The 27,188-nt window shown below is 38.0% G+C and overlaps 1 protein-coding gene and 1 long non-coding RNA gene across 2 annotated transcripts in view; one reads left to right on the top strand and one right to left on the bottom strand.

Moving 5' to 3' along the window:
• The window catches only part of SPOCK1 (SPARC (osteonectin), cwcv and kazal like domains proteoglycan 1), a 288,261-nt gene that overhangs the window by 197,915 nt on the left and 63,158 nt on the right, over positions 1-27,188 (bottom strand). The window lies entirely within an intron of this gene.
• LOC308177556 overlaps positions 40-27,188 on the top strand; it is a 35,338-nt gene continuing 8,189 nt past the window's right edge. Inside the window, exon 1 of the long non-coding RNA XR_013939254.1 lies at positions 40-27,146. This is a non-coding gene — a long non-coding RNA (uncharacterized lncRNA). The remainder of the gene's footprint in view (positions 27,147-27,188) is intronic.

Below are 27,188 nucleotides of genomic sequence, written 5' to 3'. Positions count from 1 at the left end.
TAAAATTAGCTCCAGAGAGATGCAGCTGCATTTTCTGCCTCTCTACCTTGCAGTACAGGAGATCATTCCAACATCGAGCAGTGTGAAAGTACCAGCTGCTGCTTGCTGAAGTCAATCCAGCCAGTGTCATAAACGTCTCCCCAAGGCCTAGGGCCAGTTTTAAGCAAATAGTTTGTGTCAGCAAATTACATATTTATTTATTTATTTATTTAAGAGGAAGAGAAAATATTTTACCCATCAAGTACATCAGTGCATACAGATTTCCCAACGGTAGCTAGTGCCCAGAGTCTGCATCAGCTGGCTCCAAGATCACCTAAGACATCTCCAACTGCATCTGAGCACCTTTTTTTTTTTTTTTTTTTTTTTGTCTCTCCTGGGAACCAGAGAATATGCATCCAAGAAGGATGCTTGTGCTTAGTGAATTAGTAGTGGCTTGTGCTGTGGATATTTCATTTTGACTTGTTAGGGGAAAATCTTTGAAAAGTTTTGTGATAAATTTCCCTAAAAGGCCAGGAGTGTCAGGGTTTACTTTGGCGAAATTGAAAGAAATCATTTCAGACTAAAGTAGTACTATGTGTCGTGAAAGGTCTGAGGATGTCAGAACCTGTCTAGAGTACTGTATCTAAGTCATTTATAAAAATATAATGAAATGCTTTAGCCTAGAAAGAAAGAAAAGGTTCACATTGGACTCATACATAATACTAAATACGTTAATATTGATTTATTAATAAGGATATGAAATACACATCAGAATAAATCCTTAGATATAGATGGTATAGAAAAAGGTCATTGACCATGCATTGCAATCTCGTATGTTCCATTCTCAGCACATGTACTTTTTGTTAACCTACCACTAATGTGCAAAAGAATTCCTTCTGCTTAGTACAACCTGGAACATTAAATTTTTCTTATTTTTATATAACCATTTTTTTTTGCCTTTTTTATTTTTTATTTTACTATATTAGGAAACAAGATTTGCCACTCCTGTTTTACTGGAAGACATTTCCAGAAGTTTCCATAGGCAATATTAAGAAAGTGGCATACAGAACTTTCAGCACAATCTTTCTTTAGTCACAGTCCCAATGTTTCATTGGGGTGGCCGTAAATAAACAAATAAATAAATACAGAAAATCAGAAATTAAATTATAAAAAATGAAAAATAATTGAAAAATAAGTTACCACTGAGCCCATGTCAGACTGAATAATAATTCTCATTCTTTAGAACTCAACCATGGGGCCTTTTATGTAGAAATCTTCCAGCTGCTCTGCTGCTTCTTTCTTTCTTTCTTTTTTAAAGGACAAATATAGTAAGAACTAAAAATATTTCTTTTTAAACAAAAACTCTGTGTTTATCCATACGAATGAAGCCAAAGGGCATGTCTACAATGAGGAGGGCAAACAGATGCTCATCTGCTCTGCTTGTGCTTCAAGCAGGATGAATGAGGGCCAGCTGTGAGCCAGAAGCCATATAGCTGCCTTACTGCAGCACCGTGCCAGCACACACAGCTGATAGATTTGGGTGGCTGGAATAATCACACCACTGTCTTCTCTAGCTAGTGCTGAAATACCTAAAACTTAAAAAAAAAAAAAAAAAAAAAAAAAAAAAAAAAAGCCCTACCTTGGCCTGATTATTCTTTGATGGTCCTCTTAATAAACTTTAGAAATACATTATTGCTTCTGCTTGAACTCTTCCTCTCGTTAGCAGGTGCTAAAAAGCCTCTTTTCCAGGTCTAAGGTTAAATAATTCGTATCAACTTTACTTCATCAAGCTTTCCACACCTTAGTATTTCCCACTATACTGTTTTATTTCTCAAAGTGTCAAGCTCTTACAAGGCCAGAACCTCAGTAGTCTCCCGAGGTAAGGGCTCGCAGATCCCTCCCTGTTGGGTTGGTTGCACTTGCACTTCCCAGAGATGCAGCTCCAAGGCCAGGCTGAAAAACAGAACATTGGCTGGCTCCTTATCTTGCAATTTAACAAGATACCCCTAGCCACAGTATCAGCCACACGGAACCGTCTTAGAGGTATTGCAGAGCCCTGTTCACGGCATTTCTCTCCAGCCAGAAGTTCCTTTCCCTGACCTTTGTGAAGGGTCTCCGTTCTGGCTGCTTGCAGAGGCAGCATGGGGAGGGAGGAGTTAGGGCTGGAGGGAAGACAGGCACCAGAATACTTCTATCAAGGCCTGAGGATAAGAAGTCATGTAGTGATGATTTACTATCTCAACGGAAACAATTTCCTCAGGCAATCAGATCCTGTGGCAATCTGCCACAGGCAAGCAGATCCTGTGGCAATCTGCAGGCAAGCTCAATAGGTACTGACCCCTAAATAAATTACTAAGGCCCCATTCTCTCCAACATTTGGTCCCAGACACTGGAGGGTTTCTGATGTCTTTGGGTACTCTCTGATTATACCCTGATGCCTGCAGCATGTTTATGCAAATCTCTGCTTAACCATAGTAATTCCTCACAACAAACCGTCTCTCACAACAAACCGTCTCTCACAACAAATACAGTTGATTCAGCTTCTGAACCTCAGTCAGGTTTTCCATTGCTAGAGAGTGAACTACATTGCAGATCACCTACACAGCACCGGGCCTGTGTGGGAGCAAGGGTGTAGGTGGGAAACAGCAGACAAGTAGAAGGAAGAGGCCAGCACCAGAGTTCTGGGACGAAGAGGACCGACACTCCACAGGGTGAGAAGGCAGCAAGAGGTCTGAACTGGGGCAGCCAGGTGTGGGCTCCTTACCTGGGAGCTCCCACCAACAAAACGGTATGTTGTAGCAAAGCTGAAAGCTCTCATGGAAGGCCAGCGAACATACAGGTCACAGAAATAAGCTGGAGAGATCCCCTGTTAAATCATACCTTGGTGCTTGCATTATCTGCCTTGCAATTTATGTAACCTGGTTAGAAAACACTAAGCTGTTGTGGAACATATCATAGAATCCCAAGTTGGAAGGGACCCATAATGTTCATCAAGTCCAACTGCATATGTCAATGGGGTCACGCCTTTCAGAGGACAGACAGAACACAGTCAAGACCGATGGGGTTTTTACTTAGAAAATACATGTCCTCTTCACTATAAGTTTTGCTCAGGTCCTCCCAGATTGACTGGTGAAGAACTGCTTGCATTGTACAGCAGCTTTGGCACAGAGCACAGAGCAGGCCCTGGAGCCATTAGCTCCCACTTCCACAACAACAGCACCTAGCTGAACAGGAAGCAAGGAGCAGAGCCAGAGACTACAGAAATGTTTCTCTTCCTTCCAATGAAACTCTTTAAAGCAGCTTTATTTCTGATCTGCGAACTAACGCTTCACATGAATTAGCAATTGGGTAGACAGTCTAAGTCACCAGATCTAGCCATCCTTCCAATAAATACACGGGAAACCCACGAATGCCCACTGTGTGAATCGAAGTCAGTGGATCACCACTGATGGATAAAAGCAAAGAACCTGCCCCAGTGTTATTTTCTCACGTGCTCGTTTGTTTGTTTTCCACTCATCAAAACCACTGTGCCTTCACCTTGGGTTATTGCTGTGAAGGTGGGTTGAAAATGCCCCCCTACAGGTTCTCTACACAAAGATATGGTTAATAAATCATATGCTCAATAGGTGTATTATTTAAAACATACATTGAAAGGAAAGCTACTAAACTCTTTCCGCATCTTAATTCTCATTCAAAGACTCAAATTACATACTTAGAAAGCAATTGTTTCCAGGCAGCTTGCAAGCCAAGCACATTAAGCTTGAAGGTTATAAAGCCATTGGCAATGTTACTTCACTTCCAGTATCCTTGCTGCTCCGAGAGTACATTTGCAGAAGCAGTTTGTGACAGATTCACTGGGCCTTTTTTAGCTGAACATTCAGGGTTAGTATCTGGAGAATAACATTCACATAAAGGAATCCTAACACTTCCACTTCTTTCACAGTGGCGTTCGCTGCTTTACAGGGAATAACAATCTGCATAGTGATTACATAAATAGATATATTCATTGTTTTATTTTACAAGGTCTGCAGAAATCGTTTGAGTCGTGATTTTTTTTATTTAAATGTTCTATTATAGGAATAATCTCAGCATGAAACAAAATGATAATTCTCCTGATATCAAAGTTATGAAATAAGTTATGAATAAAATTGTAATTATATTTCATGCAGATATACAAATCCCAGTGGTTAAAACATACAAGGGAACAAACAGCGGTTGAATAAAATCAACTCATCTAACTTTGATATTCAGTGATACAATTTTCTGAGATCTAAAGAGACAGTTAAACTAGTTATTATGTCCTAAGTCTTTAAAATTGCTTCTTTAAATGCATAACTAATGACTGGCAGGAGAACGTATGACTTGTACTGAATTATGAGCAATGAACCGTCCCTGGAAGAACATATGTATTTGTTTTTAATTTCATTTGTAGCCTCAAGAAAAATCTAGCTCCAAGGATTTCTGTAACTCTTTACATAAGGTAAAATCAAACTATCCATACTGCTGTTGAAAAGAACAACTTTGCAGGCCTGGTTTTAGCCAGTGTTTTAAATTCCTTAGATCTGAATCAGAAAAAGCAGTCATGGTCAACTAGTTTATGAAATAGCCACTTGCTGACTGTGTGAAACAGTTGTTGGCATTTTCAGATCAGAAACCCTGTGAGCCATTACAAATATGTGGTTTCTATTCCAGTTTGAGATATCATTTTGTTAATTGTCTCTGGGATTTTATCCATTCTAAAAAAAAAATGGAAAAAAACATCAAAAATCATTATGCAAAACTAACAGCAAGCTTAAAGGAAACAAAACAGCTAAGTGTTTGTAGCAGTTGCTGGAAACAGAAATCCTGTCCTCACTCCAGAAAGTGCTCCTCACTGCCTCGTGTCTCACCAACAACTTGAACATACAGTAGGTTATTTTAAATACCTTGATCAGTTTATGAAAGTTCTTACGTGATGAGGTTTTCTGTAATAGTTGGAGCTGGTTGATTCAAGAAAAGTCCCCCATGTTTTGTCACTGATGCACTTGTGTTATCTTTACCTATTTTCTAAAATATCACAGGAGGTTCAAGACTGCAACATTTTACTGCTGGTACCTCATTAATTTATTACACCAATGAAGTAAAACATATTATTCTACATACTGAGAAACTGATTTCTTGACCCAGCTGAAAACTAACAATGACAAAATGTTACCTTTCATAAATGACTGCTACTCGCCATCTACTTGAAGCAATAGTATTTTGGTAAGAAACTGCTTTAGCTGGAATGGTATTTGAAAAATATTTAACTAAAATAATCAATATTAAAAAAAAAAAAAGAAAGAAAAAAGAAAAAATGCCAAAGAAACAAAATATTCTGTTTCTGCAAAAAGATACCTGAACTGCACTAATAGCTCTAGCGGGATTTAAATGCCAAGGCTGTTCGTGTTCACGGTACAAAAATTTCCATATGGATTGATTCTATTTTATTTTAGCTGAAGGCAGCACCTGACTATCCAATCTATGCATAATTTCTCAAGAAGTCCATAGAACACTGTCCAAAGGCAATTTGTAATCCATGCATAACATCTTAAGCCACACAAGTCAAACTACAGTTCCACTTGCATTTCCAATGACAACGATGATCTAATAGCTTAATTTGTCCACCTCTATTTGCTAGCAAAAGTCCAAACCAACGGTAGCATCACCGTTACTGGATAAGGATTTTAGTGCATTTGACCACTGCTACCATTTGGTGTCTCCCCCTCAAGGATGGAGATAAATGACCCCTCACAGCTTATACAGAAAGGCAAAAAAACTGCAGAACAATTACTATCATTCCAAACCCTCTGAATGTGCTTAGGTATTCAACGTGGATTATTTGAATGCTGGGCTTTTAATATATTTATATTCACAGAAGGGCACCTCCCTCCAAGTACTAAGAATTCAAACATAGGTCCAAATTCTCATGATTTTAATAATCTCCTTTCATGAGGGATTATGAACCATCATTTTCAGATATACCCATGGAGTTCACCCCCAAACTACTCGTACCCAAAAACTCCAAACATCATTATGCCAGATTCCCATCAGATCCTTTTTCCATTTTGCATTAAAATCATGACATGCAAGAGTGAAAAGAAAGATTTAAATAAGATACATTTGTGTCATATGACTGCAAAATCTTCAGCCATTTCATTTATGCTTTCATTGACTCAACTCATCATTTAATTTTTTTTTATTGTTTACATAGGAAATTTCACCTTGCACACTCTCTGGAAACAATATTGAGTGTGAACAAACATAGTCAATATTTGACTCCTGTTTAGAGCTCCTCCAATGAGACCAAATTAAAAACATGTAATATAGGTTGTATTAAATTTCCATAGCTCTGATGATGATAAAGCAATAGTCAAATTAAGATCTTCTGACAAAATTGAGAAAACTGAGCGACTTTGCCTTTTTTAACTGAGCATGCCTCTTGGATCAAGGAAAGACACCTGAAAGAGTCTCCTGTAGGGAGATATAATGCACTCTTGAACTTGCCAGAACACGCACTTCAGTGATAAAAGGTCAATACGTAGTGTGGCTTGGTGTGGAATGAACAATGACATGAGAAAGTAAGATGTAACAAAACATTATTTTACAATCTCAGGCACCTTCTAACCAAGCAGTCATGGCTCAAGAGAATATATAGCTTCCAGATCTCAAAAAGGCATTTTTGAACTGTTCTGCTCTAAACCAATGTACACTCCTGATCTCTAGACATTAGAGTTGCTCACTCTTAAAGGGATTAAATCATGGAGTGCATCAAAAGCAAACCAAATAGGCATTTTGATGAAGAATAGTACTTGAGAAGACAGCATTTAGAAACATCTAAAGAGTACTGAAGGTCTTAAAGACTTCTTAAGGCACAATAGAACATCTGAATTTCTGTCAGCTATAATTTTACACCCAAGGTCTAGTACAACTACTTATTTAATTCTTCCAACTGAGAAAATAGTTCAAACGTGCTGTGCAACTAATCTCCAAACCTTAGAGATTTGAACTCAGAGAAAATATGTCTTAGAGAGCAGATGCATCTACAGTACATAGAATTAAAAAGTAAATATGCTGCGAATCCCCAGAAACATACTCAAAATGACAACCCCCTCCCCTCCCAACACACACATACATATATTTCTATGACTTTCATAGCTCTATTAAGATTTCAGTAAGTAAACTTCAACATGAATCTCTTTTAGTCTTACAACATTCTTGTATTCTTATTTAAAAAAATATTCTGTTTTCTATGCAACAGCATGCACTTTTTAAACCACACACTTTCCTGGTTCCATGCACTGTACTACAAGAAGGTTTGAGGCAGGTGCTCTACAACTGATCCACCCAGTTGTAGCTTCTGAAACTGAAAAAAAAAAACTGTTTCTTTTTGTCTTCAGTGGCTGAATTAATGAACATGTGCCTTAAGGTTCAGATTGGATGTTAGGAAAACATTCTTCATTGAGAGGGTGGTCGGGCACTGGAACAGGTTCCCCAGGGCTGTGATCACAGCACTGAGCCTGCTGGAGTTCAAGAAGCATTTGGACAACACTCTCAGACACAGGGTTTGATTTTTGGGTAGTCCTGTGTGGAGCCAGGAGGTGGACTTGATGATCCTTGTGTGTCCCTTCCAACTTGGGATATCCTACGATTTTATGATTAAGTGCTCTTCATAAACAATTTTTCATGCTGCTAAGCCAAAGCCTTGACTTTATTCACGTGTCACAAGAAGTAGCATGCTCTGAGAATCTCCTGAAAAAAGTTATTTTACTTGCAAAATATTAATGCAGATTTCTATAGTAAATACGAGTATTTACTCAAAGTAAGAATAGAGATTTAGAGTCACACTTCTACTTGTTTCAACATATGCAAGAATGTGCACGCAGAGTTCATCCTAACAGATTTAACAAATGTTTGTTTTTGGAGACCAACGCAGATTCAGAATCATCTTTACATAGCCAAACACCATACTTTCTTGGATATTTGGCAATCACAGTTAAATTTTATGCTCTCACTGAAGGCAGAAATCCCTGCTGTGGTGTCCCAAGAAGGTAATTTCCTCAACTGCAGAAGGGGTTGGGAAAACACGAGGTTGGTTCCCTGAGTAAGATTCAGACGGTGCTCAGGTACTTACAGAAAACATTTTAAAACATCTTAACGAGCAAGACCATCTTAAAATATATCCACAAAATATGAACTAAGACAATGCAAACACCACAGGATTTAAAATACTAAATTCCCTGGCAATCTAGCATCGTTACAACATGACATCAAATTACGACAAAGGTTTTAGTATGGCAATTAAAATCGTTTTTACATTAAAACTATAGACTACTTGTAGATCTTCTAAAACAGCCTTTAGATCTCAAGAAAGCTTAAAATGGAAAGTATGTTTCAAATCCAGCAACATTAAAAAATCCACAAGGCAAACTTATTCTCCGCAAAGGGTATAAAATTGCTTATCATTTATGTTTGAGATTTCTGAGGAACTGAGTAACAGCAGGTTTCGCTCATTTGTGGAGGACATCAAATGAAGTTTGAACAGCTAATTAGAACATAGGATTTCCTGCACTGAAGCTAATTCTTAGTAGTTGTACATTACATTCATTCTCATTGTTCACCCCATTATCCAAGGAAAAAATATCAAGATGTGTTAAATTTGTTATAAGCTAACCATGAAATGTGCATTGTAACCATGCGTTAAAAGGGAAACACAAAACTGAAATATTTACAATTGCTATGGAACAAACAATAGCTCCAGCAACCGGGGACTTGCCTGGTTCTAATTGAATTAAAGGAAGTCAGGAATGTGAAAGCTCAGCTGCAGTAACATTCATTTAGATTATTACCTTGCTTGGCATTGTCGTTTCTGAAATTATATTTTGGCAGATTCCAGGAACGCTGTCAAGCCATTTGTCAGCTCAGTCAAAGATATTACGAGCTGGCAGAATCTTTGAACAGAGGCAAACTCATTTTCACAGAAGTATTTTGAGAAGTGTTTGCTAGGGAAACTGCAACTTGAAATCAAGAGAGCAAAATCCAGCCTAATGAAAATACCCCAGAGGATTTTAATACTAGCTTGAGCACAGGAAAAATATGCTCTTGGTAAGACTTCCCTAAATGTCCCTATTTGTCTAGTCTTCAGAAAATTAGTTAGCCACACAGAGACACTAACGCTGCCATAATTTTACATTGGATGTTTAAAAGGCAACTGAGTCCTTCGAGCCAGGCTGGGGCTGCATGCATTTGTTTTCATATTAAGAATCCTGCAATGGGTTAGCAAAATGTAAACGTCCTCAAGTACTGTTTCCTGACAGTGGGTTGAGAACATCTGATGGCTGAAAAGTACCCCAGTATGTGACAGATGGATTAGACCCTTCCCCAGCTATGATTTGCATGAGCAGGTATACAGATGTATGTCAGGGAAGGGGAGAACTCATCTACTAATCCTCCTGCAGCACAGCCTCAGCCACCCACATCAACAAGCAGCACAGTGCCTGGGAGGTTCTGTAGAAATTCACATTGGATTCACAGTGGATTCAATATCTGCTCTACACGAGGTCTACCCTTTCCTTTCAACCCACTCCAGTCTGATCCCCTGAACCGATCTCTGCAGTGTGAACCGCGCAGTAACTGCGGACAACTGTGAGCCTTGTTTCCACAGCACACATTGATACAAACTAAAATGCCAATGAAGACATGCTCTGTGCTCCCTGTCTGCTACTTTTAAGACCTGTGACAACCAAAATAGATCCTGACTGAACGCTGGATGATTAAGAGATCTAGATCATGTAAGCCTGGCTGTGGTCTGAGCAACGTAGCTTACCAAGGAGAAGATAAAGGGAAAGTCTGATGCAGTGTGAGATGAATCCAGAAAGTAAAGCATAACAATAGCAAGAAGGCAAGCAGAGACATCAAAAAAACAGCTGCCAACATATCATGACACAGACTTTTTAATCATTCTTTTCCTTAGAGCAGACCGTCCTCAGAGATTACATCTCTAGTAATCACCTCTGAGGACTGGTAGATACCGAGATTTGCTGGAAGCCATCATTACACATCTGTAACTATTCTTTCAAAAACCAAGTATCATTGATGATGACAACAGCCAGGAAGAGCTTGAAGGGAATGAGCACGAGTCTCACAGCTGCTCAGCAGGATGAGGGAGCATATACCCCACACCAGCATCCTGCACAATCTAGGACTACTTCATTTGGCTGTTACACTCAGTACGTCTCCTCTTCCCCATCCCTACAAAGACTTAAAAAAATCGGAGTCTTTATTGTTATTATTTTTAACCCTGACTAAGTCAATATACCTAGGTATCTCATTAACCATGTTCAATATTCTGTGTGATCCTTTGCCACTACAAGGTGTGACCCTGGAGAGGGCATTCCTGGCCTACCACATTTGTGCAATTACATTTCCAGTTGCAGCCTTTTCCCTCAGTTCAGAACTGCCTCCGCTTACTGTTTTACAGCTTACTGCATCTGGTTCTGTATGCTTAATCTAAAATTCCTGTCTCAGAAACCATCAAAATCTCAAAATAAGGTCCCCACCAAAGGCAAAAAGTCATTATCCATAAGTTTTCATAATTCTGTTTTTTAAGACCTTCAGCATCTTCTGAGTGCTTCTTTGAATTTACAGCTTTTCTCCCGAAGGTTTGTACTAACATTAAAGAGAACTGCACAATTACCTGTAGATCTTTTATTTCTCTCTGAAAGGTTCAGTGGTTCTACATTTTACAAACACTGTAAAGATTTCTCTACGACTGCTGACAACTCCAGCAGCAGCAGGAGCGTTATGGAAGATTGTTAGCAGTTGCCTTTGTTCTGTACCTATTACTTCAGCTTTAGTATGCAGCTCCCTCAAAGATTTCTCATTACCTATGTTTCTTCACTTTGGCTCAGATTTTCTTCTTGGTTTTGTATTCAGTCAAGCTAAAACATCTTCTGTTCTCACTAAGCTTTAAATTTCTTTGCACTTTATACTGATTCTCAGTCACCCACCTGATTTTTTTAATATTTTATTTTTATTTTAGAAAAAGACAGTTTGCAGCTATTCTTTTCTGTAACTTTCCTCTTTCCATCCAAGTATTTATACCTTGATTTTAAGGATACGTACCCAGTTTTATTATTTCCTCTTCTTATGACCTTAGCCTGACTATTTGGCTTTCTGCCATTGGCATCTCCAAGGTATTTTCACTTCCTATCTTTCACTCTGGCGTTTCTTCAACATACTTTAGGAAAACAACTCCTATTCTGCTTTCTATTTGACTTCTGGCTGTTGTCTAGGTACCACGATTTTTCACTGTCTGTCCTGACGCATTTGATGGATTCTCACTAGAATTTCTGTCTCCTGTATGTCCTTGATATCTTTAATTACCCACTGCTCTTTGTTTACTTTGCACTCACTGCGACCGATTATTTTCTTGGCTATAACTTTTTAAATCTGGAGTACCTGAACTGAAATTAGCAGATTTGTACAGATGTAAAAGTGAAATGAGAGAAAAAATATGTACTTTTTTTTCCCCTAATTTATTCTTAAACACATAACTGAAAAATAGAGCTGAGAATTTACAATGCTTCCTCCTAAGCATAAAAGATTATTTTCTGAATACATTTGTCATCTGCAGCAACAGCACTGGCAAAAACACTGGTTCATCATTTGCCAATGCTGTAGAGAAAATCATCAAAGAACGTTCTGTTACTGACTTGTCAATAAAGGAAAAGTTTCAAGGAATTTCCCCCAAAAGCCCCCTATTATTTAGGGGGTAGTCACAGAATCTTGTCTTTTTTCAGCTTTCTGGCAATTTCAAATTCTTCACATATTTTTGACATTTTGATGAATATTGATTATTCACAGCTATAGTAATCATCAGCTAGACAATGGTTTGTCTTCTATTTTATATTTCAAAACCAGAAAATGTGAGATTATAAAGCAAATCCAAACCAGACTTGTTTATTCATTTGAATACTTAATCACCCAATAGTTCTGTGAAAATTGAGCCAAAGGATTTATCTTCAGAAGGTCGCATAGTCACTACAATGCAATACCTCAACAACTTACTGCCACTCAGTTCAGAACATAAAGGAATTCCAGTTTATGGCAATCCCGGTATTCCTGTGCTGAACACACCAGAATCTAGTTTCAGTTCATTCTAACGAGGCAACAACATCATATTTTCTTTATTCAGTGGATTAAGGTTTCCTGTTAACTAGGAAGAAATCTTCAAAGTGTTTTTAATTCACGATTACTTCCCATATTGAATTTAAACTGTCAGGTCTCTATTTATGCTGAAGGTTGCAAAACACATTCTTCTCCATTGCTCCTTTGGGGTTTATTTTACTATTTCTCATTCACTAAGATGCATGGCTGTGGTGGCCAAGCCGTGATTTCCCAGTGTGAAGAAGCAACCCCAAGTTCTCCACAGATGGCCGACCAGACTACTCTCCCCTCTCCTGGATGAACAAAGTTTCCTTGCTTCAGACAGTCATTTTCTCCAACGCACCCCCAATTATTTAAAAATGTCTCTTCCTTTCACAGTGCTTGCACTTGGGAAAAAGTCATTCAGGAGAAGCTTATCCCCACAAAAATGACCCATTCAAGTTTTAGCAGCTCAGATGATCAAATTGAAATGCTGATAAGCCGTAACACCACACAAGGCTCTTTGGATCCCAGAGAGGACCCCTCTTTCTCCATACAACTCTTGTAAGGACAAAGCTTGCCTGGGTCTTTGGAGTACAGAGCTGCCACCTCTGAGTAGTGAGTTACTGCAAGTATGTCTCCAGCTCAGAAGACTGATAGCTAAAATACTGTTTTTATTATCACCATATATATTCACCTGGCCATCACAGAGTATGTTTTGCTTTTCTGGAATGCATAGCAAAAAAGCCTGAGAGGGAAGAGGGAAAGAACAGGGCTGCAGGTACATGCAACACAAATAAGCTTCCAAAGCAAGAATCACTCTATACTGCCTGCCTTATATATTGACATTATTCTTTCCAGCTCATCAGTCAAAGTAAGGCAATTTCAGACAGAACCTGGAGGGTGGTCTGGAGACCACTCATCTCCTGGGCAAATTCATATAAATCCACCAAATGCACAATTCTACTTAAAGTGTTTTGAAGTGTGATGAACTATATGCTAACCCTTTTATATGCTAACCAAGCTCTTAGCATTGTTTATTTACTACAGTACTCTTTTTAGCCATTGGAGCAATGTATCTACCACAGTGGATTGCCATAATGATTGATTCTGCACTTCAAAGTGATTTGAAGATGAAAAAATAGAGTATTGTTATACATTCAGTGGCTGTGATGTAGGGAAAGTCTAATTACATTAGGTACAGTCTGCAAGTTTTTTAATAGGAACTTAATTTTGCCATAAGTGATTTTTGCCCTTAAAATACATAAGAACCACCAAAAAGTAGCAAAGTACATTTAGTTTCATTATTAAAACCTCCTAGGGTTTTAATATGCATGTTTGCTTGGGGAGGGCTCCTAATGTAATATGCCTGTGACTGCCTGAGTTTCAAAGAGCCTTCCTGCTCCAGCAGCCCAGTCCTCTCCTCCCCACTGCAGCTCTCCACCAGGCTGGGGCTGATTAGCTGTTCCCCCGCTGCTGCAGTGAAATGCTGCAGAGTGGCTGATGGATATATACAGGGTGGGAATGAAGACAGCTTCTGCAGCCATCCATAAGCTCAACTCATTCAAATTGCTGGCTGACTGCTACCTGAGAGGAGTGCTGGAGGAGAAAGAAAAAAAAAAAAAGATTTTTTTTTCTTCCTTTTTTTTTTTTTTTTTTTAAACACAGTCTTGGCTGTATCATCTGGCATGGCAAACCAAATGACTGGATCCTATCATGACCCTGGATATCATGTGCACTAACAATTAAAGCATACATTTCCCAACACACACACACACACACAAAATGACAGCATACGGTTTTCTTTTCACTGGAGCATACACTGTTAATCAACAAACATCAGATACAGTTTTCTGATGATGGCTAACATACCATAACCATGAAAAGAGAAACTGTTTAAAATAAATATACCAGAACAGACAAAACAGAGGCTATATTGTACTGCAGAGTTCAAGCAGAAGCTAATGGCTCCTGTAGAACAAATTTGCTGAAATTCTGACAGCCAGGTAGGGTGACCAAACCTTGAAAGCATGAGAGTTGTGGCTGTTTCTACCAACTGAAAATCAGGCTCTGAGACATCTGAGCTTGCCATGAAGTGATGCAAAAACATTTCTCAGGGATGCATCTTTTGCTTTAGTATAAAGAAACAAAAAGGAAAAAATGTCTACACCCAAACCATCATCTCCCAAATGTTACACCCAGTTTTTATGTATTTTATTAAATTTCATACCAAATACAGAGCTATTCTAGCAGTAAATTCACTATTTTCTCACACAGAAATACATATGTTCTAACAAAACAGTTTCATTGAAGCGTGGTGCCACCTTCCTTTACTATGACTGTAAGAAATTATCTCACTTTCAGTGCCAGTGAACAGATTGCAGCCCTGCTTCCCTCTCTTATACACACACACACAGAGACAGTTGAGATAGAAATAACATGTTCAGATATACATCTTAGTCCCAGACTAAGGTAAACAACTGAGCTGAAGCCCTAATTAAAATATTGAAAGCAGAAAGGTGAAATATGGTGAACATGCCACAGATCTAGAAATACTTAAACAAGATGTAACATTGTGGGGAAATAAAGACACTTTCATAGGTTTGTGTGCTTCTGTGGAAGACTCTGAAGCCAGTTGCGCTTGATCATCATAAACAGTAGGTAGAAAAAATGTTAATTGTTTAGTTTACGGAAGATTTTGAAGTGTCTGTAATGTCAAAAAAATAACTTTTATTCTCAAAGAACAACAAAAACCAAACAAACCACCACACCAAAAGCAGTAGCACAATCTTTCCAAGATGATAGGCTAGAAAAGCAAGTCAGATAGTCATAACCTCTTTCCAAATCAGGTCAGCAGTAGCGTTCAGCCTACGTGATGATTGGAAGCTACGTTCCAATCACAAGCAATGGAAAATTAGAGCAATTTTAATCAGATTCAGCCTATCCTACATTAAAAGAACAGGGGCAACCTGATATGAACCAACTCGAACTCAAAACCAGACACAACTTGAACCCCAAGAAAATGTCTTGAAAACTGGAATATATCTTGGGAAACAACAACCACAAAAAAGATACATTGTGAGACACAATGAAAAGCCGTAGGGTTAAGGTAAAAAACAAAACAAAACACAAACAAAAAACCACCCTACTACTCATTCAATGGAAAAAAAGTTACTAATCATACTAGGAATAGAGACAAATACCAAATTTGGGACATTATGGCTTTTTAGAGAAGTATCTCGTTTCAATCTGTCATAGAGAAACTCAATTCCTGACTTGAGATCCTCAGTAAATTTACAATATAAAATATCAAATACATTATGATATCAGAAAGGATGTTGAAGAATTCAGCTCCTCCTGTCAAAGAGCAATGCAGGAAATCCAACTAAAGCATTACAATAGACCAGCATAATTGTGAAGTCTATGACTCTATAAGTACTGAAAAAGCTGGAACATTTTTCATGAACAAAAATGGAAAATTTGACCTTTTAAGATTACTTTTAAAATGACTGGCTACCTCATTATGCGGGAACAATAAGGTCTGTAACTTTATTTTAAAGTTTACCTTATTTCTGAAAGACTGTTATGTCACTTATATCTTGCATATTTAAACAAGTGTGGTAGCAGTTTCCCTGCTAGTAAAGCTTGGCTGAAAGATGACCACATGTAACATTAAATTTCAGGATTTCCAGTGTCAAACTCAGAATCTGTATATGTACTGTAGGCTAAAGTTTTACAAAGTGTGTAATACAGCACATCAAAAAAAAAAAAGAAGAAAAGGAACATTTTAAAGAAAAACTATAGCAGAGCATATTTTCATAAAATGAAAATTTCCACAGATTTTTCACCCAAAATACAAAGATTCCCTAAAAATCAACTTCCTTTCCATCATCCCCTAACATGAATTGGTGAAGAAAATGTCTCAATTTGGTAGAAAATATTTGTGAGAAATTAGCAACCCTCCCTCACAATCTTACCACTGAACTCTGGCACTTGCACTGTATTCAGTATCAGTTGATTCAACTGGCACAACACTCTGGCATATATAGCACGTTTTGGAATGGACGGTACAATCAATATTGATGTTGGCAGCTGCTCTTGGGCACAGCTATGCAAACACTGCGCAGAAGCTGTGAGAGACGGGTTTGCTGCAGCCTGGCTGCTGACAGGGCTTGAACATGAGAGAAAGTGAACTGTTTGCAAAGAGCCTTTCCAAATGGTTTCTCCATTCCCTTTGCAATGGTTTTCAAGCTGAGCCGACTTCAGTTTTCTTTTTATTTGAGTTCTGTTATGCTCCACACAGCCCTATAGAACAATGGAATGGGTTGGGTTGGAAGGAACCTTAAAGCCAACTAATTGGGACACCTCCTACCACACCAGGTTGCTCAAACCCCATCCAGCCTGGCCTTGAGCACTTCCAGGTATCAGGCACCTATAGCTGCTCTGGGCAGCCTGTCCCAGTGTCTCATCACCTCAGAGTCAATATTTGACTTTGAGACTTTTTCTCATTGGTGTTTGAAGCTGGGGGCAGGGAGGAGGCATGATTACTAACAGAGAGAAACTCATGGCCAAGAGGCAGTGACTGAAGTGTGCTTTAAAATATTCCAACAACATTGCGCAGTGAATGCCCGCATACGTAGCCTAACGTGTCTTGGCTTGAGAAACAACACTTGGGTATTTTGAGAAATGATCAGTCATTATTTCTTCTAACATTTCCAAAGGCACACTTTAGCTGTGGCCATCAGGTGAATTTAAGTCTTGTCCACGTACAACTAATTCCTCAGCAAAACTCATGCACCTGTTCTTACCCAAGTAGCCTGCCCTGCAGGTGTTATGAGCACAAAGAGCAAGCCTGGACCAAGCTGTTGTTCATTCCCACCCAACTTCACAGTACATTACCTTCCCTTGTAGACAACCACTCTGTAGAAGAAAAAAAATGGCAGAAACTGAAGTGTGTGTTTGCTGTGGAGGGATTGCCACACAGGCACAAGAAAATTCCAATTTCCCAGCATGCGATATGTCCCAGGTATGAAGCACATTAATTTAGAAGTGAAAAGCTAGTTCTGCTTCAAAATACAAGCTATCCAATCAACTTTGTATGAAAAATGCTGCCACAATACACCCCAGACAGCAGGAAAACAAAATCATGAATCGACATGTGAAGAAAACAGAAAACAGTCCCTTCATCCCAATCACCGCCCATTTAATGCTTGTAATTTTCTCTTAATCAATAACATTGTGTTCTATACATCCAGTGAACCAGATGCTGAGACAGGTTCTTCAGTTCCACTCATGCTGCTTAGTTAACAGTACAGCATAGTAATGACGTCTCCAAATGTAGAATTTGATCCATTTTTCTCGGATAATAGTTGCTTTTAGATCAAATACAAATTGCAGAGGTTTAGCCTTTCCATTATGCAATTTAATTGTCATCCTCTCCTTCCTTTACACAGAATAAAGATAAATGCATTTTTGGCTTCTTGTTTTGTATCCTTTAGACAGACAAAGCATGGATGAACATATTGAACACTGGAGCTGTTGGTGAGAGTGTGTGGATCATTTTCTTTGCTTCTTTTGACCTGCTATAGAAATCTATAGTATATTAATCATTTCTGGGCTCAATCCCATTGTGAGGTGGGAGCACAGTAATTTACTGTCTGCATTAGATTTTTCTTTCATCAGACTTTTACACAGCTCACTGGAAGAAACTTATACCTCTGAACTTAACAGGAATGTATTTCTAGTGAGGTTATGTTATTCTTACCCAAATGTAGAAATGAATAATTAAGTATCTTAAATAAGCATTCATCATATAATAAATCCTAAACTCATTAATGCCAAAAACTGAACTAGTTTAATTAAAGATGTTTCTTCCCTAACACACAACTGATATGTAAGAACTGAGACAACACAGTGAGGTTCATAATACAAATGCCTGTGAAGATTAGCCAAAACAGACAAACATATGCCACCTTCCATGCTTTCTTGGATCTCGTATGGGAATCTAGTGACTAGCTCAAGCCCTGATGGTAGTGAGCAAAGTAGTTAGTACCTTGCTACTCTATGAAATTTTGCAGGGCACAGAGGTGTTTCTGTATTTTGATACAGGGGCAGATCCAATAGGTGATCTCAGAGTCCCCTGCAAAACTACTGAGGAGGGCAAAAAGAGCCAAGACAGGGATTCAGCTCCATCTCTATCTAACAGGATTCAAACCACTTCTCCTGATTCTCAGGGAAGTGCCATATCCACTTGACTTCAATCTGGAACGAAGAGGGGCAGGAGAAGGTTTACAGCACTTGAGTCTAGTAACAGAATATACATCAGCTCAAAATGGGCATTCATGTTCTCTGTCATCATGGGTAATGAGGCATAGGTAGAAAGGCTTTTCTTAGCTTAAAACTATGTCTTGGCTTATAGTGAGTAATAATTCACTATCACATAGAAAATACATAATGTAACACCCAGCATAATATTCCTTTGCACGTAAAGGGCCAGACATTCTGGCCCTAGTACATTCTGGCTGATCACATCTCACAAAGTATCCATAAACAACACTCACTGGTGTATTAACACAAGCAAACAGCAGCTCTTTGTTATTGGAAGCTGGCTGAAATAAGTAGAAGACACTAGGGAAACTGATCCTCCATATCTTCCCAGCGTTTCTCTGTAATTCTCTTTAATGCATCATGAATTCACACACAGCCTCGAACATACATATGTAGTATTATGCTTCTCTGCGCATTCAATTCTACTCATGTCTTGGTGCTGCAGAAAACATACTGAACTGTATCCAGACTTTGGAAGGTGCCACTGCACAGGGTCCTCATGGTGCTGCATTGTGTGGGTAGGAAACTCTTGACACCGCCTGCAGATGCCAATTATGGGATAGAGAGGTAAGACATAAAGAAGAAAACTTATCCAAGCAAATGTACTTTTAAATATCTGTCTGATTTCAGACCATGTCTGGATCTGAACTCTTATTCTCGCAGAAATTTTAAGGCTTTTTGATTCAAAGTATGCAAACAGAAAAAAATAAAATAAACAAACAAAACTCACAACCAACAACAAACCATTCAACATGCTTAAAAATTTCAAGTGAAATGGAGGCCAAAGACAGCTAACTTTAGTCATGGAAGCAATCATGCATCACAAGATTTGTAACAGACTGCGCTGAGGTATACATTAGCTGATACTTCTCCAAGAGCAGTGGCAATGGTGTGCTTGAAAGTAGCTCATGACACTACATTACCCAAGCAACAGGTCTTGCATTTTTTTTTTGCATGATTTTTTTACACATGGTTTGTTCAGTGCTTGCTGAGAGTAAGCATGTAATGATGCTGTGGAAGGGTCAAGTCTTCATTAGACACTTCTAATACTATTGACGACTCAGACTAGGAACACTCAGAAAGGAATGTCAAGAATGTCTATTATTACTTTCTCTTCCCTCAAACCATATGGGTGATTTTTATGCCAAGTTTCAAAATTAACAGTGTTGCTGTATTACTGTTAAAAAAAAATCCAAACCCAACAAAACAAATCAAAAAAACCCAACACTAAGACTATTTCCACAAGAGGAACTCTGCATATTTTACTTTCTCCTACAAATCAAAAACAGTCATAGGAATGTCACTCAGCGTGTGCGCTGTGCAGAGGGGAGAGTTGGGCAGAAACCAAGCATAAAAATAGTGCAGCATGATTTAGCTGTAAGAAAGCTATGAAGGTAGAGGAGTGGGCTGAACTGAAAACAGATCACAGCTTCAACTCCAGGCATTCTCTCTGATATACATAATCCATTTCTTTCTCATAAATCAGACTTTTCATAAACAGGCAGGACATCTATTTATGCAGTCCTATGAATGCTGTCTCTCTTACTGACACCGTTTCAACCAGGAGGCACCAACCAACCACTGTTAGTACCAACAGATCAACATTCCATTGCTGACACAGGTGCAAATGCAAAAAAGTAACCATCTTCACCTCCCAAGACACCGCAGAAAGAGCATAACTGGGGTTTCTCATGGTCTCCATATTTCATGCATATACCTTGGAGAGTATCAGATTCACATGGCTTGACCACCAGCTCTATACACTTTTTTTTTTTTTTTTTTACTGTTTCTTCCCTACCTGTTCAAGTAATTTTCACTTATTTAAAAGGCTGAATGGAAGTGAAACACATGCATGCATGAGAGAAAACAAACAATCCCACTTCCAGACATCAATACATGCTGGCGAATAAATAACAGTAATAATGGGCACATTATATATTCCTAATGTTTCTTATTAATCAAATCTTGTTTGTATTAGGAGGAGGAAATAACTGTATCCAAATTAACTTGCCAATATCATAACCATTAATAATAACCTAGAGTGAAGACTCATGGAATGCAATTATGTTACCCAAGTAATACCGGTACAAAAATAAAACAAGATACAGCTGATATAAAAAGTTAAACAAGATGCACTCTCCATTGCTTTTATAAAGGTATTTTGCAGGTGCTGATTCCTCTAAAGATGGTTCCTTAGAAATGAAGATTTTTATGGTCCACTAAACAGCTCAGATAGAGGCTGAGATGCTCCAAGGTGTCACAGAGGTAAGTATCGTAGTTTATGTAGTTATGGCAGGAAATTCAAAGGCTGAGTATGTTTGGTTCAGATGTGTAGAAAGTACAGTGATAACTTTGTTTTTAATGCCTACGGTTCTGGAAAAGAATATTGTTTGATGATCTGTGAACTGTATCTCTCTAAATGAGAGCAGGAAAACTATAGATTTCTTAATTCCCATCAAGAAAAATGCCATCAGAAGGCAACTAGCAGAGAGTGGCTGTTCTGGAGGTTATTCTGCAAGATTCTTAGAAGATGGCTGATGTGTGAGGTGCAAAGGGTTTTTGGTGGTGCATGGCTCTGATTGCCAATGAAGGGTCTAGGGGGAACCTTGTAGGTAAATTTCATTGTTTCATGGGAAACACTAGGAGAGACTTGAAAACCTTTGTTTGATTTAGACAGATGGACAGTGTAACCTTTGTTTGATTTAGACAGTTGGACACGGTTTGGTGCACATCTCCAGTTACTCTATCTTGGCTTAACGTCCCGTAATCTCACCTCTGGACCACTTTCAGCCATTACCAAGAGTGCAGATCTCCCACTGAAAATGCAAAATATGGAGAGAATTTTAACAGTGAATCCAGTCCTTCCTAAGGTAACAACAGGATACGCAGCAGCAGATAAACTGCCCATTTACTTGATTTAATTAGATTAAAAGTAGAAGTAGACTTCATCAGGTATAAAAGAAATCATAAGTTTCATAGCTACAGTAAATTTTTGGTCTAGTTTCCTAAGGATATGCTGTTTATACATTCTTTCTGTGTTAGGGTTTCTCTACAATCCTATAAATCCCCTTCACTACCAACTTGTGAATACATTGACAGATTTTAAATCAGTGTGATAGAAGGGCAAGGGGTCTCAAAGATAACTACATCCCAACATGAGAGATGGATGAGAAAAGAGCTCTGCTAACTGCCCCGAACAGAATACTAAGGGAGAGGCTGTGGTACGAACTCATGTATTATTCATGCACCTGAAGCTCCATGAAAACTGGAAAAGCTTTCATACGGCACAAATTTGTAGGAAACTAAGCTTTGTTAGTTTGCTGCTCAGAGAATATTTGCTTATTCCAACCTAATTATCAGTGGAGACACTGAGGACTTCTCTGTATTTTCTAATTCCACATGTGATTCTAAGAATTTGGCATTTGGCCTACAGCTGACAGGGGATGCAAGCAACATGAACAAGCCTGATACAATCCTAGGACTATCTCCACTCTGTGACTAATTAGTCCACTTGATTAAAAATAAGAGTAAAAGGTGGCAAGCTTCTAATGAGCTTAATTATCTGAAAACAAAACAAAAAAACTTTAGTCTTAAAATGCTTTGCAAAGTTTTAAGTCAAACTACTCCCATAGCCCTTACTGGGGCAATGCAGCACTTTCATACTGCTTTAGAAACAGAAGATAATTTATTCTGCAGTTCTTCTCTGAAGAAAACATAATTATCCCAGCTGCGGAAAAGACAATGCAAGTCTCCTGTGCTACTCTGAATCATGATAATCAATGTCTCACACCCATATGAAGGAGTATACCAGAGCTCAGTACTAAAAACACAGAAGAATCTTGACCAAGTGAAGCTAAGATTTCATGGGAGGCATATGTATGACTCGGTAGGCCTGTTATTGTTCGTCTATTTTCATTCTCAGTGCTATAGTGGTAAGCGAGAAAGGACTGTAACAGCACAGAAATACTGCATCAGTTCTAGACCCTACCATTGAGCTGGTGCAGGTAGCAGCTGACAGCATCAAAGATAAGCAGTTTCAAAATAGGTCTGAAAATAATTTCTTTGTAGAAACTGAAAAGGTGATTTAAAAACTGTCTTACTTTGGGTATATAAGCTGAATTCTTGTTATCTCTCTGTCAAGAAGCCATGTTACTTAATTTCTTGCCTTCAAGAATTTCCTATAATCATGTTTTGTTGTTGCCTTTTTTTTTTTTAACAATAAAAAAATTAGAAAGGAGACAACAGTTCAAAGCAGCCACTAAGGGATGGATTTTGCTATCTTTCTACATTTCAAAACTGCTCAGAAAACTAAATTCTATTCAGCCTGGGTAATGGCAAAAGCCAGGCAAAGAAGGAAAACAGCAGAAAAACAATCTCAGTGAAAAAAAAAAAAAAAGTTACATTACAATATTTATGCCAATAACTAAGACCGTGGGAGTCTCTGGCTTTTCTGGTTGGTCGATTGGTTGGCTCAGTAGCTGAAGCAAAGATGTGAAAAGTACTCAGGGGTCAGCACACAATAGCAGGTTTATTCCCGCTTGTGGCGAAGGCATTCTCTGACAGGTTGTAGACCCCTGCTTTGCCTTGCAATTAAAAGTTTATTTTCCTGTTGAAAATTTTCCAGTTTGCATAAGATACTTAAATATTGATTCATCCAAAGGCTAGACAGAGAATTCTGCTATTGCCAGTTGGACAGAAAAGCTGGAAGACAGCCCAACATCCCCTACCACAGACTTTCATTGATATTTAAGCATATTTACAGTAAGCGTAACAATATTAACTGAGGAATCAGCGAATGTACATCACATAGTATGTCGCAAGATATATTGGCATTGTCTAGGGATATGAAGGTTACTCCTCAGCAACTGGAAGATAGATTTTAGGTGGGTATGCCACATCTTTGCTTAGGACATTCTCTGTTTTGAAAGCCTAGATCATAAAATATTTTATCTCTCCTGAAATAGTCCAGTAAAATAGAATAAATGAAAACACATACTTGCCAAACAAAACACTTGCCCAGAACAGCATAAAAATATGCAGCTTTATGGATTAGCAGAGCTGAGCAAGTTCAGTTTGTTATTCATCTTCATAGCTTACAGAGAATGGGAATAAAACTTTGAGGTAACACGTGAAACCAGGTTATGCCTGGGCTCCACTGGTGGTACTGGAGGTACTCATGCACCTCCACTAAATATGCAGTACAGAGTACATGCTATGCATGCAAGTCACCTGCATCTCCATTGCTGTTAAACAGGAATTGTTCTTAGAATCGACACAGACCACTCGATTAAACATGATGCCAGGGAGGACCACTAACCTTGGCCTAAGTCCTGGACTTGCGTGTGACAGAAACCTGTTGGGGTCTCTAGAAGAATAGAACTTAATATGGTAACCCCCCCCCCCCAAAAATATATATATATAAAAAAATAGTCAAACAACAGTCAGTCTACCTTTAAGTAATGGTTATTTCTGTCTTTGAAAGTGGTTTCCTTCACATGCATCTGCATGCACAGACGTCCATGGACTACATCTAATAAAAATTAATAGGGTCACTTAAAGTTTTAAGTAACAAGAAATATGAGGAACTGCTGCAAATTATTGCTATCCTGCTCAATGTACTTTAATATATTTAATAATGTATTCAATATATTAATAATACATTTATTATATTAATAATGTATTAATGTATGGACTGAAGTTAATATTTTATCATGTTAGACCATTCACATTTATAAAATATCCTTCATCTTGCAGTACATGAGCAGAACCTATGCTGTTATAGCTCATGAGTACAATGCATAATGGAAATTACTGTGCAACTCTTCCACACCTTTTAAAGTAGTAGTTGAAATATTAAATCAAAGGGTCAAACACTGTTGAAATCCCAGGAAAACCCTTGTTTAGTAATAACAATATTCTTTCCACGGAACAGTAACAGAGGATTAGTTGTACATTTTAGTTTCAGTGATGAGTTTTATTTCTCTTGCCCATTACAACATTGTTTTGCTTTTATGAATAGCAGCTAGCTTATTTGCTCTTAAGAGAGCTCATCATGGGTATTTTCCTTCATGTATTTTGTACTGGAGCACGTGTGAAGCAGTAGTCCTGCACTGACAATGGCAGACATTGTATATTTTCTTGCTCTTTCTTAAAAATATGGTCATGTTCTCCTAGAGAGGCTTGAGATTTATGGCCCTTCCTGTCCCCTATTTTTGCTTAGATCAATTTTGAATTATCCAGCAACAAAGCTCTAAGAGAACAACTTATAACAAAAGGGTTAGACAGAAACTGCAGTCAGGGGGTTGAGCTCCTCCTTCAGCCAAGTACCGAAATAAATGTTTCACCCCTCTTCCTGCATGTCTCCAGAATTCAGAGTGCCTGATTCAGCCCTGCCGCTAATGGTCTTTTTGAAGAGCTTTTAAAATAAATGTAAATTTAAATTCTTAAAATAATGACCTTTAATCCTGTAAAAAGAATTAAACAGTAGAACAGGCTTTTCCCACCAGAAATTACACCTGTGGACCTCAGGCCCCCTCTGCTGCTGTGACTGAAGCAGGATTTGCCTTGTGTCCTTCCTGAGTGCTTGGCTTGTAGTTTCTCTTAGTAGCTGTTTTCCAGGGCTATCAACGCAGTGCATCTGTTGCCTACCTTGTATCTCCTCTTACACCAATTTGAAGATCAGCTCCAACTGAACACCATTTATAAGTTTTTTATTTAACATTTATTATAAGATATATAAGTAATATAATGTAATTATATGTGTTTCTTATAGGATCTGGTCCTTTGCCAGAATGCCCCAAGACCAAATTCTAAAGAATTTTATTTAAATGAATGACAAATATGTGTATGTCTGGAAACATGCAAAATGAAAAATCTCAACACCTTGAACGACTTTCTGAGAGCACATTCTGTTATTTGTTTGGTATATATTCCCTGGCAGCATAGACAACCTGCAGAGAAGACAATCTTTAGCAAGGAAAGAATTTTACTAGAACCTATTTTTCCTCCCCTGGAATTTTACTGTGAAAAACTATTTTGTTGTCTAAAGACCAATCCTTCTGGCTTTAAGTCCACTTTTCATGATAAACTTCTTTTCTTCCAGAAAATAAAACTCAATCCTCCACATGACTTAGTTTAAATGAACTGAGAATTCACCTGAATGATTTATCATCCTGGAACAGAAGACAACAGCAATGTTATCAGCATAGTTTGGGTGCAAAGAATTCAATTAAAATAGTTTGCAGTGGGTGCTCTTATTGAAGCTAGGTGACCCAAGGTCGGTATTGATTGTATATTTATTGATGTGGATCTTTCCTTGACAGTTGTTTAGAGAAACACAAAAATTAACAGAGAAAGCTACATATACAAACACACTTATAGAGAGAAGGCCCATAATAGTGCTGCCAAATGAGCATTATTTATTATACTAATTTACCTCTCATGAATTATCTTGTTATTGGGGGCTAGAATCTCCCTGCAAATGGTCACTGATAACTGAATTTTACATTCTTCACATATTAGACTTAAGGAATGTTCTTCCTTTGCTATATTAAAGTTTCAGAACGTTAACGTTACCAGTGTTATTCAGCATATTCCAACACTGGAAGGATTGCCTTAACATCGCATTGCTTTAACACTAACAACTCTGCAAAATTAATCTTAAGAAAATTCATTCAATAATTTTCTTGACATGTTTCCTATACATAAAGGACAAAAGCATGCTTAGAGCTCTTGTGAAGCTCTAAACACTGGAAAGGTACAGCCAAGTCTTAATGTGACAAAGCAACACACAGATTTTAAATTCCCCATGTTTCTAAACTAATTCTAATTTTAAATTTTAAGGAAAAACTCAAAATTTCATTTCAAAAAAAAAAAATCCCACCACAAGGATAGAATTTTAATTTTATGTCCTAAGAAATCATTTTGCTAAATATATTCACTTAGACATCTTTTGAAATACAGGGAGATAAGATATGGAAGAAAGCCACAGATTTATTTTAAGACACACAGTTCTGATTTTTTTTCTTTTACCAGTTTTATCTTTGACTTAAAGGAGGTCAAAATTTCAGTGCAAAAAACAATGCAAAAAAAACCCACCACCAACAAAAAAACTCTCAATATACAGCTTAGTAATTGTTAATCCATGGAAAATAAATGGACTGAAAATATTTTTTTCTTGAAATCCAAGACAGTTCTCTGAAAACAGATGCTGTTCTCAGTATGTTTTCTGATCACTTTCTTCTAAGCACCCTTTCTCTGAGTCAAGTCTGCTATTTTTAAAGACAAAAATTAAAGCTCAAAATGCTGCCTGAATCGACATCACTCAGAGCGAACAAAAATATAATTCTTTTCCTTCTTCTGAGTATTGGATACACTGCAGTAAATATGTAACAGACAATTAATGCACCCAAGAAAAATACTTGCATTCTAACTAAAAAAAATTCTTCGGTTTTCTTCTTCATTCCACAATAAGCATAACAGTTGAGAGGTATGTAATAATCAGTTAGCGGTACAATGGAGCTTACTCCTTTTATAGGAAATAAGCTATCCCAGTAACTGCTAGATTTGACACATCATACTACAGTTTGCATATAGTCAAAGAACAACACATTCCAAACTAAAGTGATTACACTTGATTGAAACCACATTCATAAACCTTAACCCCAGTATTTGAGGTCTGTTTTTTTTTTTTTTTTTCCCCCTCTTTGATGGAAACT

The sequence above is a fragment of the Anser brachyrhynchus genome, assembly GCF_964034855.1.
Source record: "Anser brachyrhynchus genome assembly, chromosome: 14".
NCBI classification, from domain to species: domain Eukaryota; kingdom Metazoa; phylum Chordata; class Aves; order Anseriformes; family Anatidae; genus Anser; species Anser brachyrhynchus.
Note: the sequence above shows the minus strand (reverse complement) of the source record. Positions and strands in the feature narration are given on the sequence as shown.